Source organism: Schistocerca americana, chromosome 2 (assembly GCF_021461395.2).
Source record: "Schistocerca americana isolate TAMUIC-IGC-003095 chromosome 2, iqSchAmer2.1, whole genome shotgun sequence".
Classification (NCBI taxonomy): domain Eukaryota; kingdom Metazoa; phylum Arthropoda; class Insecta; order Orthoptera; family Acrididae; genus Schistocerca; species Schistocerca americana.
Genome location: NC_060120.1, coordinates 247202168 through 247216497, shown reverse-complemented (window position 1 = coordinate 247216497; position 14330 = coordinate 247202168). Strand labels below are relative to the sequence as shown.

The following is a 14330-nucleotide window of genomic DNA, read 5'->3' as shown; positions in this document are numbered from 1 at the left end:
TTCATTGGATTCTTGTAATTAAGCAGAGCATGGCTTTTTTTTTTTTTTTTTTTTTTTTAGTATACGCTGTAGTAATAGTGCAAGGTAAATTCTGCTGTTAAATGCAGAGGAGAGAACAGAAAGAGGGATGGAAAGAGTACACTGAACACCTCTAAGAGGGCGAAGATTTGCCGGATGACGCGTTCAGAGTTAAAGACTGCAACTGAAACTGTCGAAAACTTCTCTAAATACCCGAACTCTTGCAGAATTTTACGAGTCACTATACTTGTCTCACAGAAAATTTTAAAGACTTGAATCGTAAACGACACGGCCGGCCGCGGTGGCCGTGCGGTTCTAGGCACTCCAGTCCGGAGCCGCGATGCTGCTACGGTCGCAGGTTCGAATCCTGCCTCGGGCATGGGTGTGTGTGATGTCCTTAGGTTAGTTAGGTTTATGTCGTTCTAAGTTCTAGGGGACTGATGACCACAGCAGTTGAGTCCCATAGTGCTCAGAGCCATTTCGTAAACGACACGTGAACAGTTCGCACGTGAATGTAATCGCGGGCCTCTCAAAGCGATCTGCTTCCAGAACAACTTGGACGCTGCCCTTATGCAGATTCGATTTATCGTTGTAGAACCAACTAAATTACATACACTTTATACACTGAAGAATCAAAGAAACTGCCATAGGCATGCTTTTCCAAATACAGAGATATGTAAATAGGCAGAATACGGAGCTGCGGTCGGCAACGCCTATATGAGACAACAAGTGTCTGGTACAGTAGTTAGATCGTTTACTGTTGCTACAATGGCAGGTTATCAAGATTTCAGTGCGTCTGAACGTGGTGCTATAGTCGGCGCACGAACATTGGGACACAGTGTCTCCTAGGTAGCGATGAATTGGGGATTTTCCCGTACGACCATTTCACGAGTGTAGCGTGAATATCAGGAATCCGGGAAAACATCAAATCTCCGACATCACTACGGCCTGGAAAAGATCCTGCAAGAACGGGACCAACGACGACTGAAGAGAATGGTTCAACGTGACAGAAGTGCAACCCTTCTGCAAATTGCAGCAGATTTCACTGCTGAGCCATCAACAAATGTCAGCGTGCGGACCATTCAACGAAACATCATCGATATGGGCCTTCAGAGCCGAAGGTCCACTCGTGTACCCTTGATGACTGCACCATACAAAGCTTTACGCCCCATCTGATCCCGTCAAAACCGGCACTGGGCTGTTGATGACTGGAAACATGTTGCCTGGTCGGACAAGTCTCGTTTCTGATTTATCGAGCGGATGGATGTGTACGGTTATGGAGGCAACCTTATGAATCCATGGACCCTGCATGTTAGCAGGAGACTTTTCAAGCTGGTGGAGGCTCTTTAAGGGTGGGGTGTGAGCAGGCTGAGTAATATGTGACCCCTGATACGTCTAGATATGACTCTGGCAGGTGACACGTGTGTAAGCATACTGTCTGATCTTCTGAGGTTAAACACTTCCGCTGGCCACCAGACTCCCCGGGCATGAACATTGTTGAGCATATCTGAGATGCCTTGCAACGTGCTGTTCAGAAGACATCTCCACCCCCTCGTGCTAGGGGATAGCCCTGCAGGATTTGTGGTGTCATTTCCCTTCAGTACTACTTCATACATTAGTTCAGCCCATGCCACGTCGTGTTGCGACACCTCTAAGTACTTGTGGGGGCCCTACACGATATTAGGTACGTGTACCACTTTCATTGGCTCTTCAATGTATATTACTGTAAAAACTACACATGTAAACCTTTACATGACTTGCATGTTGATTCCTATGACCCGTTTCAAAAATGTCGATTTCATTGTCTTTTTATAGAACATCCATCATAATGTCTTCTGTTGGTTACACATGAACTTTTTAACGAATAATAATTACTTTAGGCTGATGCCTACCATGGGTATTATGCATGAATTGGGCTAGCCTTTCACCAGCTTTTCCGCAGCGACATTAGAGTTTTGATGGGGTTTTTGTTTTTTGGGTTATTTCAATCTTATTCGGTGAGATGGTCTACGTTAATATTATTTAGTATTATTTATATTAATCCCAATGAGAACCAAACATCTGTAGACAGTTACTGTAGTCTTTTATCTAATATTGCCACAATACTTACTGCTAAGCGATTTATTTTGTACTTTAACTCATTTTTAATTCTCAGAATTTTTTCAGTATCAACAGAAATCCTGCTGTTTTCCAATAGAACTGTTCAGGAACTATGTGTGGATATTCTGTTCGTTAAGAGCTCATAAGCCGTTTAGAAGATATCAATTTTTAAAGATAAGGGATTCATCTGTCTTCTGACTGGTTTGATGCAGCCAGCCACGAATTTTCTCTTCCGTGCCAGGCTCTTCATCTCAGAGTAGCACTTGCAACCTACATCCTCAATTACTTGCTCGGTATTTTCCAATCTCTCTCTTCCTCTACAGTTTTTTCCTATCTAAAGCTCCCTCTAATACCATGGAAGTCATTCCCTAATGACTTAACAGATTCCGTATCATCCTGTCCCTTCTCCTTGTTAGTGTTATGCACATATTACTTTCCTCCCAGACTTTGCACAGAATCTCCTCATTCCTTACCTTATCTGTCCATCTAATTTTCAACATTCGTCTGTTGCACCACATCTCAAATGATTCGATTCTCTTCTGTTCCGGTTTTCCCACAGTCCATGTTTCACTACCATACAATGCTGTACTGCAGACGTAAATTCTCAGAAATTTCTTCTTCAATTTAATGCCTGTGTTTGATACTAGTAGACTTCTATTGGCCAGGAACGCCCTTTTTGCCAGAGAAAGTCTGCTTAGGTTGTCCTCCTTGTTCCGTTATTATTTTGCTGGCTAGTTTCCTACTTCCGTCTTTCTTCGACTTACTCTCAATCTATTTTCTGTACTCATTAGACTGTTCATTACATTCAGCAGATCATGTAATTCTCGTACACTTTCTCTCAGGATAGCAATGTCATCAGCGAATAGTATCAATGATATCCTTTCACATTGAATTTTAATCCCACTACTGAACCTTTCTTTTATTTCCATAATTTATTCTTCGATGTGTAGATTGAACAATTGAACAATAGCGACGAAAACTACGTCCCTGTCTTACACCCTTTTTAATGTGAGTACTTCGTTCTTGGTCGTCCACTCTTATTATTTTCTCTGTTGTATATTACCGTCTCTCCCTATAGCTTACCCTTATTTTTCCTCAGAATTTCGAACACGTTGTGTAATTTCACAATGTCGTACGCTTTTTACCCGCGCGGGGTAGCCGCGCGATCTAGGGCGTCTGGTCACGGTCCGCGCGTCTGACCCCGTCGGCGGTTCGAGTCCTCCCTCGGGCACGGGTGTATGTGTGTGTGTATGTGTGTGAGTGTGTATGTTGTTCATAGCGTAAGTTAGTTTAACTTAGATTAAGTAGTGTGTAAGCTTATGGACCGATGACCTAAGCACTTTGGTCTCGTGATATCTTACCACAAATTTACAAAAATTTCGAACGCTTTTTCCAGGTCGATAAATCCTGTGAACGTTTCTTGATTTTTTCTTTAGTCTTGCTGCAATTATCAACAGCACCGTCAGAATTACCTCTCTGGTGTCTTTACCTTTCCTGAAGCCAAACTACCACATCCTCAATTTTCTTTTCCATTCTTCTGTACATTATTCCTGTCAGCAAGTTGGACGCTTAGGATGTTAAGCTGATTGTGCGATAATTTTCGCACTTGTCATCTCTTGCTTGAAGTCCTCGGAATTTTATGGATGGTATTTCCCCGAAAGTCAGATGATATATCGCCAGACTCATACATTCTACACACCAACGTGAAGGGTCGTTTTGTTGCCACTTCCCCCAAAGATTTTAGAAATTCTGATGGAATGTTATCAATCCCTTCTGCGTTATATGATCTTAAGTCCTCCAAAGCTAATTCAGAGTCTAATACTGGATCCCCTATCTCTTCTAAATAAGCTCCTGTTTCTTCTTCTATCACATCATACAAATCTTCCCCCCTCATAGAGGCTTCCAATGTATTCTTTTCACCTATCCGCTCTCTCTCCTGTATTTAGCAGTGGGATTCCCGTTGCACTCTTAATACTATCATCCCAATTTTTGCGGCGCTGATGTCCTTTGTTTCAATTTGGTAATTTGTTGATTCCACATAGCCCCTTTTTTTTCTTTGTACAGATGTCAGACTCCTCAAGTGCTGTGCTCTAAAGTCACCATAAATAAACATTGGTCCACAGTTTTCATATGAACTTTTCATAAATTCGTAGGTTTCTTCTTTTCTGTTTTTGTGCTTCTAAATTTTACAGTGAATTGACTGGAGACTTTTTATCTAATATTTGAAGCTCAAGGCGTCACATTTCATTTTTTTAAACTTACGTTTAGAAGTGGCGTTCCATATGTCTGTAACAGTCTAGAAATTTCAACGTACTCTCTTTGGAGTCAGCAGCTATTATTGCATATAAATCACCTGATAGCATAACCTCAACATACTACACATCGAAACATATATGTGTCCCAGCTGCCTGTCGTCTGGTAACCGGCACAAGAGGTTTCCACTGAACCAGGGAATCAACGAGCTTTTACGTAAGGCCTTCATTCAGAGAAAATAATGCCCGGACAGATGCGCATGCGTAGTTTCACATGTACTAAGTTCAACAGAAAAACCCATTGTGTGGACGCACCTTCGTGGCCTCATATCCCGACGACATCTGTTGGCTGATGTATCGTATGTGGTCAAACAGACAGCTCCACAAACCTCCTCCTCGCGAGCTATGCTTGCCTTTGTTGGGAGTCCTGGCGAGCCGGACCGCTCACTACCTGTAGCGTATCGTTCCCATACTGAAGCCGCCATTTGCGGGGCGGCATCGTGTATCCACTTAATAACTGATGTAAGATATCTGATGAAATGTTACCTCCACAATGATCCAACGGATGCAGATAACGTGTCACTTTTAGAAAAAAAAAAGTGAAAATGAAATGGCTAGTTCTTAAATTAAACAAGAGATTAGAATTATTTACGTTCAATCTAGTTGAAAGAGAATACGATAAAATTGTGGAAAGGAATGTTGATAATATTTTGACATACAAAAATAAGTTAAAGACCGAAAAATAAGCGCAACAGACAGAAACAGAGGAAGTGTCAGCAAATATTAAACAAGAAGTGTGAGTGAAAAACTTAGTGAATGATAAATTAATCTCACTATCTGGTACTTCGTAGGTTTGGTGCTAGTATCCTAAATTGACAAATTGCCCAATTTTCGCTACTACTTGTAAAAAACGAACCCTTCGTTCTTCAGTCGATACATGTAGGTTTTTCTGTAGCTGGAAACTACACACATTTCACTCAGATTTGACTATGCAACTGAAGTTGTGAAGTAAACATTCTTTTACTTTGTTCGGCAGTTTCCTTTCGTTGTCTCTCATACCCTTCAAATCATTAGGCCAGTATTCATATTCGTCCCTACAAATGGCGGCTTCACCTCGGGAACAATCTCCTCATCCCTTCGTTACGACGTGGGAGAGGCTTGCGCCGTACCGCGTCACTTGTCAAACTAACATTCGTCTACAGGGTGATTTTTTCCACCGTGTACAAACTCCAGGGACTGATCAATGAGAGGCTACGGAACAAAGAAGGTCTTACAGCACTACAAGTCTGTAGATGATAATACATTTTCTACGTGTTTTGCGAAGTTTGTTTTGTTAGCTCTGCTGAATATTATTCTTGTAAATATGTTGTCAAGTTACATATGCCATTTGTTATTTAAGAAAGGGAATACGCATGGAATGTTAATATTTTGTAAATAGACATGCTGGCCCAGTCAAGGAAAAGACATTGTCAAAGAGTGTAATACATTTTAAATGCATTATCGCTGGGCGCGCGAGCACCCCAAAAAAGTAGCAGTTCGGAGTCGCGAGGAGACGATTGGTGTCGTTGGTTGTGCGTATTCGCCGGTGTGGCTATACAAAAGTGCGGAGATAAAAAGTCTGTTCCGAAGTACGGAGCAGTGAAGACTGAAATGGTTGGTTTGGCGGATGTTTGATATAGGCAAGCCATGGCATTTATTGGGCTCAGTACAAATGCAGCAAGAGTAATTCACATAACATCAAAAGTAGTGTGAGCTCTTGTTATTGGCTATGATGTCCGCCCCGGTAGCTGAGTGGTCAGCGTGACAGACTGTCAATCCTAAGGGCCCGGGTTCGATTCCCGGCTGGGTCGGAGATTTTCTCCGCTCAGGGACTGGGTGTTGTGTTGTCCTAATCATCATCATTTCATCCCCATCGACGCGCAGGTCGCCGAAGTGGCGTCAAATCGAAAGACCTGCACCAGGCGAACGGTCTACCCGACGGGAGGCCCTAGCCACACGACATTTCCATTGGCTATGATATGGCAAGTAGATCAACCTGTGCCCTATTTTACCGCTAAATGAAGCCAATCGACTAACCAACGGCATCATGAAGTGAAGTAAGATCTAGATTTTTTATAACTAGAAGTGTAATACACTGACCATCGTAGTTGGAATTTTATTGCTTAAATGACACTGTTTTCGTGCATATTGCCGAGTAAATAATTTTCCTGAGGCATCATGCAACTGGTATCCATCCTATCCCATTTTACGAACCGAGATAATCAGAAAATGAACTGAAAATAAAGCGGTCATTAATTTATTAGATTATCAAAATATAATTTTTTACAGGTTTTGGACAATTAGGTAATAATGAAATCTTTGGCTGTAGTATGAATAACGTCAGAAATAGAATGACGCAAAAGCCAATATTAATTCATTTGTTAAAAAAAGAATAACTTTCATTACAAAAAAATTTGTAGTAAAACTTTACGTAACTTGGGCACTGAATTTTTCTGTCAAAGCACAGTTCTAATTTATAGCTTGTGGCATAATTTAAAACTTTTCTTACAAAGAAATATCTGTTAGGTAAATGACAGTCCTTACCAGTGGGTAAATTCAAAAAATCTCTCTGCTTCCTACAATAACGATAGCAGTATTACGGTGAGTAATGTAACAAACCGTTTCTGTCCGTAGCTAGTAAACAGGAGCTAGGTCCAGGAAGGAGACTTGCAGAACATGGAATCCCATCGACATGTAGAATGTAGACTGTCCTTGTTTTGCTAAAGTATCGATTTCTACCACATAAATCACAAGTCCATGGCTCGGAAGTGAAGTAGTCAGGTTATCCAGACCAAAGTGTTTCAGTTCTCCGCTGCGTCAGCGTTACGTGCAGGTCTGGTCCCTCTGCTTGTAGACACCACTGGGTAACCACCTCGAAGCTTTGGCATCAGTACTCCCTGAATCATCAGCCAGCCTCTGGTTTGACTGTGCCCAGTCGTTTGACTTGACCTACTTCCTTGTTTTCTTGCGTTAACAGAGGAAGGTGTTTTAATTTTACCCAGCCGCGCCAAGTAAATTATCTGTGGCGCGACGGTATTCTGATTTCTGTATTATTACGAGGGCTGTTGCGAAACTAATGCCCACTATTTTATGGGTTGACTTTGGGTGTCCGAGCCAGATTATGTTGGTATAATAATCACCATCATCATTAGTGTTCTGGCCGGAGAGTTACAATGGCTCTCTCTCTCTCTCTCTCTCTCTCTCTCTCCCTCTCTCTCTTCTGTCGTCTTCTTCAGGTCCGTGTAGTTTTCACTTCCCTATCGTCTATTATCTTGTATCTCCACCTTCCTCTCAATTTCCTCTCACAAATTAGTCCTTCCAAAGCGTCTGTTATCAAGCACTCCCATCTCAACGAATGTCCCGTCCGGTTCTTCTTCCTTTTTCTTATACGTTACTCCAGTGTTCTCCTAGCACCCACCCTTTCCGACGATCTATCTTTACTCACACTTTCCACGTAACTTGTCCTTTCTTTTCTCCTAATGCTTCTAGCCATTTTTCATCCTCTCGTGTCAGTGTCCATGTCTGTGCTCCATAGAGGCCACACTCCAGATAAAACTCTTGCCTGGCCTTTTCCTCAGAACTTTATCTAGCTTGCCACATGACGACCTCATCTTTCTATTGACTGTCTCTTTCGATATATTAACGCAAGTTTTCACTTCCTGGTGACATCTCAAATCTTCAGTGATTGCACTTCCAGGACATTTAAATGGTCTGACTTGGCTAATAGTAACCTGTCCTGTCTTAATCTTTGCCAATCTCCTTCTTAAGCCGATCACCATACTCTTTGTTTTTGCTGTGCTGATTCTCAACCCATATTCCACACAAGCTTCATTCAGATCTTTTTTGCATTTTATTAATAGTTCGTTCGCTTTCTGCCACTAATACCATCTCGTCAAAAAATCTTATACATTACGTTCACCTCCCACCGATAAATATACCTCTTTTTGCAGCTAAGCCTTTCGCAATAATCTCTTCCAGGTATAAATTGAACAACAAATGGGAGAGACAACAACCTTATCTAACGTCTCTTCCAATGCTGCTTCCTTATGACATTTCATATGCAATCCTTATTCTGTTGTAAATATGAATTCGGTACCTGTCGTCTCTCCTTCAATCTACTTTTTTCCATTCCAAAATACCCACCAACTTGTTCCGTTGACCTCCGTTGAAAGCTTTCTCCAAATCAGCAGAAATTTCTCTAAATTTGTCAATAAATATTTCCCATATGGTTCTTAAGAGTCCCGTAGAATCACTTGTTTCTTCTTCTCTTCTAAATCGGAAGTGTTCCTTCCCAATCCAACCATCCAATTTGCCGTAAAGGCTTCTATGCTGCATTCTCAGCAATATTTTAGCTGCTTGAGAAATTGTAATCCTGTGCTTCTTTGGTAATTGATGTAGTAATAATTTTTAATATTCCCATAATGCCCTGTTAGTTTCGTTGCCTTGCAACAGATGGCAGCAGCAGAGGAGCGTTCAAAGACGGCGCTACGTGGTGCGTATACGAGATATGTCACTAGACTCCTTACTGCTAAATAAATTGCCCCAACTGAAATGCAACGCCACTTGCAATAGACCTAAGTAATGTGAGACTGTGGGTACTGCACATCAGTTAGTGCTGAAATGGGTGTTCCCTTCAAGACAATGCTCATTTGTCATACCTCATAATGAACGGCATCTCGATCAACCCATACGTGATGATAGGTGGATTACGGCCAAGGACTTCTGTGCAGAGCTGAATGACGGCTGTAATGCCTTAGACAAGATGTTACGAAACCTTACTTACTGCGAAGTGTGTTCCAGACTGTCCCTATGGCTACTTAAATAAGACCAAATAAATCATCGAATAGAAATATTTCTGCTCCTGCTGAACACGAGGCTGTGGGTGACATTTTCTGGACACCATCACCACTGGAAATGAGGCGTGGTGTTACCACTATAGGGCGGAATCCATAACATAGTCTGTGGAGAGACGACAGCGAATTCTACATCAAAGAAAGAGTCAAAGCCATCTGTAGGCAAAGTGATGTGCACAGCCATCCGGGATAGGTTTTTTCTCCTTTTCGCTAAATGCAGAACCCTACAGTCCGACATTGACTATACTGAAAGTCCAAGCCGGTCGGAGTGACCGAGCGGTTCTAGACGCTACAGTCTGGAACCGCGTGACCGCTGCGGTCGCAGGATCGAATCCTGCCTCGGGCATGGATGTGTGATGTCTTTAGGTTAGTTAGGTTTAAGTAGTTCTAAGTTCTAGGGGACTGATGACCTCAGCAGTTAAGTCCCATAGTGCTCAGAGCCATTTGAGCCATTTGAAAGCCCAATTTTCCACGCTCAGGTCAGAGGAGGCGAAACTGCCGGCTGTACCATGATAACGCCAGACCCTACAATAGTTTTGCGACGATGGAACACATTTCCAGACCTGGTTGGACTGACCTTTCACATTCACCGTACAGTTCTGTTTAAGTACCTTCACACTTGTATTTCTGTGGAGCTGTGACAGTGGACTACTTTTCCAACATTTTCCAGATTCATACGTTGCCGTCAAAGCTGTACGAGTGGCTAGTCCCAGCTGGCTCACTTTTTTCATCAGCGTAGCCTGCAGGCTCTGGTTCATCATTGGCAAAAGTACACAACAAAAATGGATCACTGTGTAGCAAAAAGACAGTACGTTGCTCTATGTAGCCGTGTTAGTGTGCTTCCAGAAAAGACCTACTGTAAGCTGCCGTACGCCACATCAAGAAATCTGAAATAAGCAAATAAGAACAAATATGCCCGTACCTGGAATCTAACTATCCATTCTCACACAACACGCTACTCACCACATAAGATGGCCTGCTCTCTTATTCCGTATTGTATGTAGACACTAGATGTAGCCAGGGAGCGCTGAAAAGTAATGCCTCCAAATTTTTTATGTGAAAACTTATAAAACAAACTTTGCAGTTCTATGCCGCTAGAGGGCTCCGAATTGTAGCGTGTTACCTGGCGGTGAGTAACGTAACTATGCGTGTGCGTGAGAAACAATGTACTGTAAACGAATTTGAAATTCGAAGACACCGTCCACACGTGGGTCATACTCTCCTTCTAAATGATAATGCGAGACCACACATGAGCGTTGCCACAGCTACGGTCTGAGGCGCCTTGACACGGTTCGCGTGGCTCCCTCCGTCGGAGGTTCGAGTCCTCCCTCGGGCATGGGTGTGTGTGTTGTCCTTAGCGTAAGTCGGATAAAGTAGTATGTAGGCTTAGGGACCGATGATCTCAGTAGTTTGGTCCCATAAGAACTTACCTCAAATTTCCGAAGTTCTTCCTTGATTTCACTGTCATGCCATCGATTATCCTCCATACAATCTCGACTTAGCCCCATCCGATTTTCATCTTTCGAGGACTTCTCTTTGATAGTGATGAAGCGGTGCAAGCAGAGGTGAGGTTGTGGCCCCGGCAACAAAATAAAACTTTCTACACTGAAGGTATCAACAAACCGGTCTGTCGAAGAGAGGCATGTGTTCACCGCCAGGATGACTATATTGAAAAATAAATATGTAAACAATAAGAATAAAGGTGTAGAATGTTAATGATGGTTTCATTTTTAAAGACTTTAAGAGTTTTCGCTTGAAAAAAGTAGTCTCGGGCATTACTTTCAGCACGCCCTCGTACATTTTATTTGGTATTCATTTACTACCGAAAATATACAGTGGTCGAAATTAGTTCTGCCTTTTTTGTCGTTCTAGTATGCAAAGAATGGAGCCCTGACTGCCAGGCACGCAGATCTTTCTGCACCATGTATTAGTTTCCCTCGCTCTTCTGTAACCTGTCGTAACTTTCTCATTAATACGCTTTACTTTTTTTCCAGTTCCGCATTTTCTATTCAAAATTTCAAGCACACTGTTATAGAGGAATTCCTTCTCTTTCTCTGGCTTCTGTTTCAACTGGAAGTGTTTGAAGCACTGACATTTTAATTGAACTTCATAATCTGTATTTGTCAGGACTTGATTTATTACGTCGTTTTACTGATTTGTTTTTCTTCTATCTTCAATCGAAAACTGTGTGGCGCTATAATTTTAATTATACTTTTATGCAAAATTATTAAGTTATTGAGAATTATCACTAATCTGAACACTTTAATTGTACTCTTACTGAATCTCCGGTCAGTAACTTTACGAAATTGTTTTATTGTCGCACGATTTTCTACTTATAAAAAAGCTAAGGAAAGCGTTTATTTCTCTTTTAACTCATACTAGTAAACCCCATATTCTGTAAATAAATTCCCACGTATAAAACGTCTAATTACTTTACAAATGATTTAATGTGTTATATGACGTTAAGCGTGTAGGCGAGAGTAAGTTTAGAAAATGTTTGACATTATGCTCAAAGTTTTCTGGAAGACGCTAAGTACTCTCATTACCAAACACTGGATGAATATGGTCTGCGTAATTTGCGCTCTATTTCAGGCAAAAGCAAGTTTTGCACGCATCTCCATGTTCATGACGTCGTATGTTCTGAACTGTGTGTCGCACAATGATACATTTTTGCAAGTACATTTAGTGCTACATATTGACAGTGTCTGAAAAATGTGTTGCGAACAGAATCGGTTGTAAAGAAGTAATAAATTAAAACGCCATGCCTGATGCTGGAGTTTTACTGCGTGATCAGAGAATGTCCATATATCTTTTGTGCGTGTGTGTAGGGGGATGGGGTTTGGGGGGGGGGGGGGGGGGGGGAGGGAGGAGGAGGTGAGAGAGAAAAACTTTCGTTAAGGTTTGATGTTATGTGTGAAGTTTGTTGGAAGTCGCTAAATACTCTCATTCCCAAACACTGAGTGAATAAAGTCTGGGTACTTGCGCGCCGTGAATTACGTTACCGCAAGACAAACACAGAGTTCTAATTGTAATACTTAACTTCTTGCGGTACACGTTTAATTTAAGGTTACAGCTTTTATCATTGCAGCATTTAAAATTTTTATATTGAGCCAATAATTATGCGATATACTGAAAATCAAATGTTTGTTGCACCTGGAATACGTTAATAGGCAATCTGCAACTGAAACTGGGTTCTGATTTTATCGCTGATTGTTGTAATAATCCCAGACGAACGAGCAATACTCAATGGAAAGTCGAACGACGGTTCTGTAAGAAACATTTTTCGTGGGTGAATTGTGTTCCAAAAATGGTTCAAATGCCTCTGAGCACTGTGGGACTTAACTTCTGAGGTCATCAGTCCCCTAGTACTTAGAACTACTTAAACCTAACTAACCTAAGGACATCACACACATCCATGTCCGAGGCAGGATTCGAACCTGCGACCGCTTGGGCACTCCGGCCGGCAATTGTGTTTCCTTATGAGTCTTCAGCTTTTATTGCAATTACTTTTACGTGGTTGTTCTGGTTGAGATTACTCTGCAAGTATATTCATAGCTGTTTTCCAGCCTTTACTGTTTCTAGTGACAGGTTACCAGTCGTGTGACAGTACAATAATTGGTTCTTTTGCTTACTTGTGCCCAGTACTTTGAAAGCCATTTGTGGCTGGACTCGAAAAAGATGTGTGTGCTTGAATTGTGGACATTTGTTCCAAGTTCGTGTTCACTTACAACCATGCCACGCATGGCGTACGCTTTTTTATGTTTACGAAGATTGTGTGTCCACATCCATCTGTGCACTTTGTACCGCTCCCCATTGACTGCCAAAAAGTTTACAATATTAATGCAGCCGAAATTTCGATTTTTCTCACCGCACCTGATACATAAGGACGATCGGTTTTGGCACTCGTGTCTTACAACGAAGCTTAAACTGAGTAATAATATTGGATTAAAAACATTGGTTTTGTGATAATCTTGGCTACTGTTAGATGACTTGTACTCTGTAAATCAATGTATTTTGTTTTATCTTTTTTGGCGCAATGGACGACAGAAACCCTTCGTCTTACCTACCAATCACGTCTAATGTCAACGTAGCCACGTAGATTGAAGTATCGCCACACGCTATTCTGACGATACGTCCACATGGTCAACACTGTAATCCCCTGACTGGCGAAGTTGACGAGAACTCTAGTAATTCGCATTCGGTTTTCTGGTATTCACTTTTAATAATAAAATAATTAATTTTTTCACTTATCAGTGTAGGCCTAATTATCTGGGCTTGCTGGTAATCCACCAGCGGCAAGGGGACTCCTGGGACTAGATAAGATCAAAACGCAAAACTAAAAAAAAATTACTGTTTCATCAAAAATTCGAAGTGAATACAATTTATGTCAGAAAATAACGGAAAAGTTTACAATGCTCAGGAAACTCAATATTAAACGCCTAAAATGTTTGAAAACAGTGCAACTGGAATATGAAAATAAAGGTTGTAGTCTCAGTAAAAATGAAATAATGGTATGCCATTACTGAATGGAAGACTCTTTTTGAGGTTTATCGCCACCTTGAGCAAGTCCTTCCATTTGACCCTACTTTGAAGACTTGTTCGTCGACGAAGATAAGTTTAGGAGAACAGAAATACCTAATCGCCTGGCGAAGAAAATCTCTAACCCGTCATAGAATAGAAGTCGTGACTCCACGGGCTAGAGGCAGTGATACTATCTTTCTCCTTTTGGCATTACATGACATCTGTCAGAGTTTATCGGCAAGGGTAAGGTGCCCTATTTTCAGATGTTGCCCTAATTCCGGGTAGACAGATAGTTGCTCCGTAGACACTGCTGCCGATGCGGATACTAGCTGAACTCCTTGTGTTTCCGCATTTTAGTGCCTTGCTAACCGCCAATCCTACCAGTCGTGTTCCGAGCTCGCAACTGTTTTTTTTCTTAATATCTTACATTAAAATATTACACATTGCTGCGACCACGACGTAAGCGTAGCAGCTGCATGGTAAGTGGTTCGATATTTTATGGTTATTGATTAGTGATGTATCATGTTTAATGAAACATGTGAGTAGC

General features: G+C 41.6%; 1 protein-coding gene across 2 annotated transcripts in view; it reads left to right on the top strand.

Moving 5' to 3' along the window:
• Positions 1-14330, top strand: part of LOC124595519 (adenylyl cyclase 78C-like) — a 736208-nt gene that overhangs the window by 437370 nt on the left and 284508 nt on the right. The gene's annotated exons all lie outside the window — the stretch shown is intronic.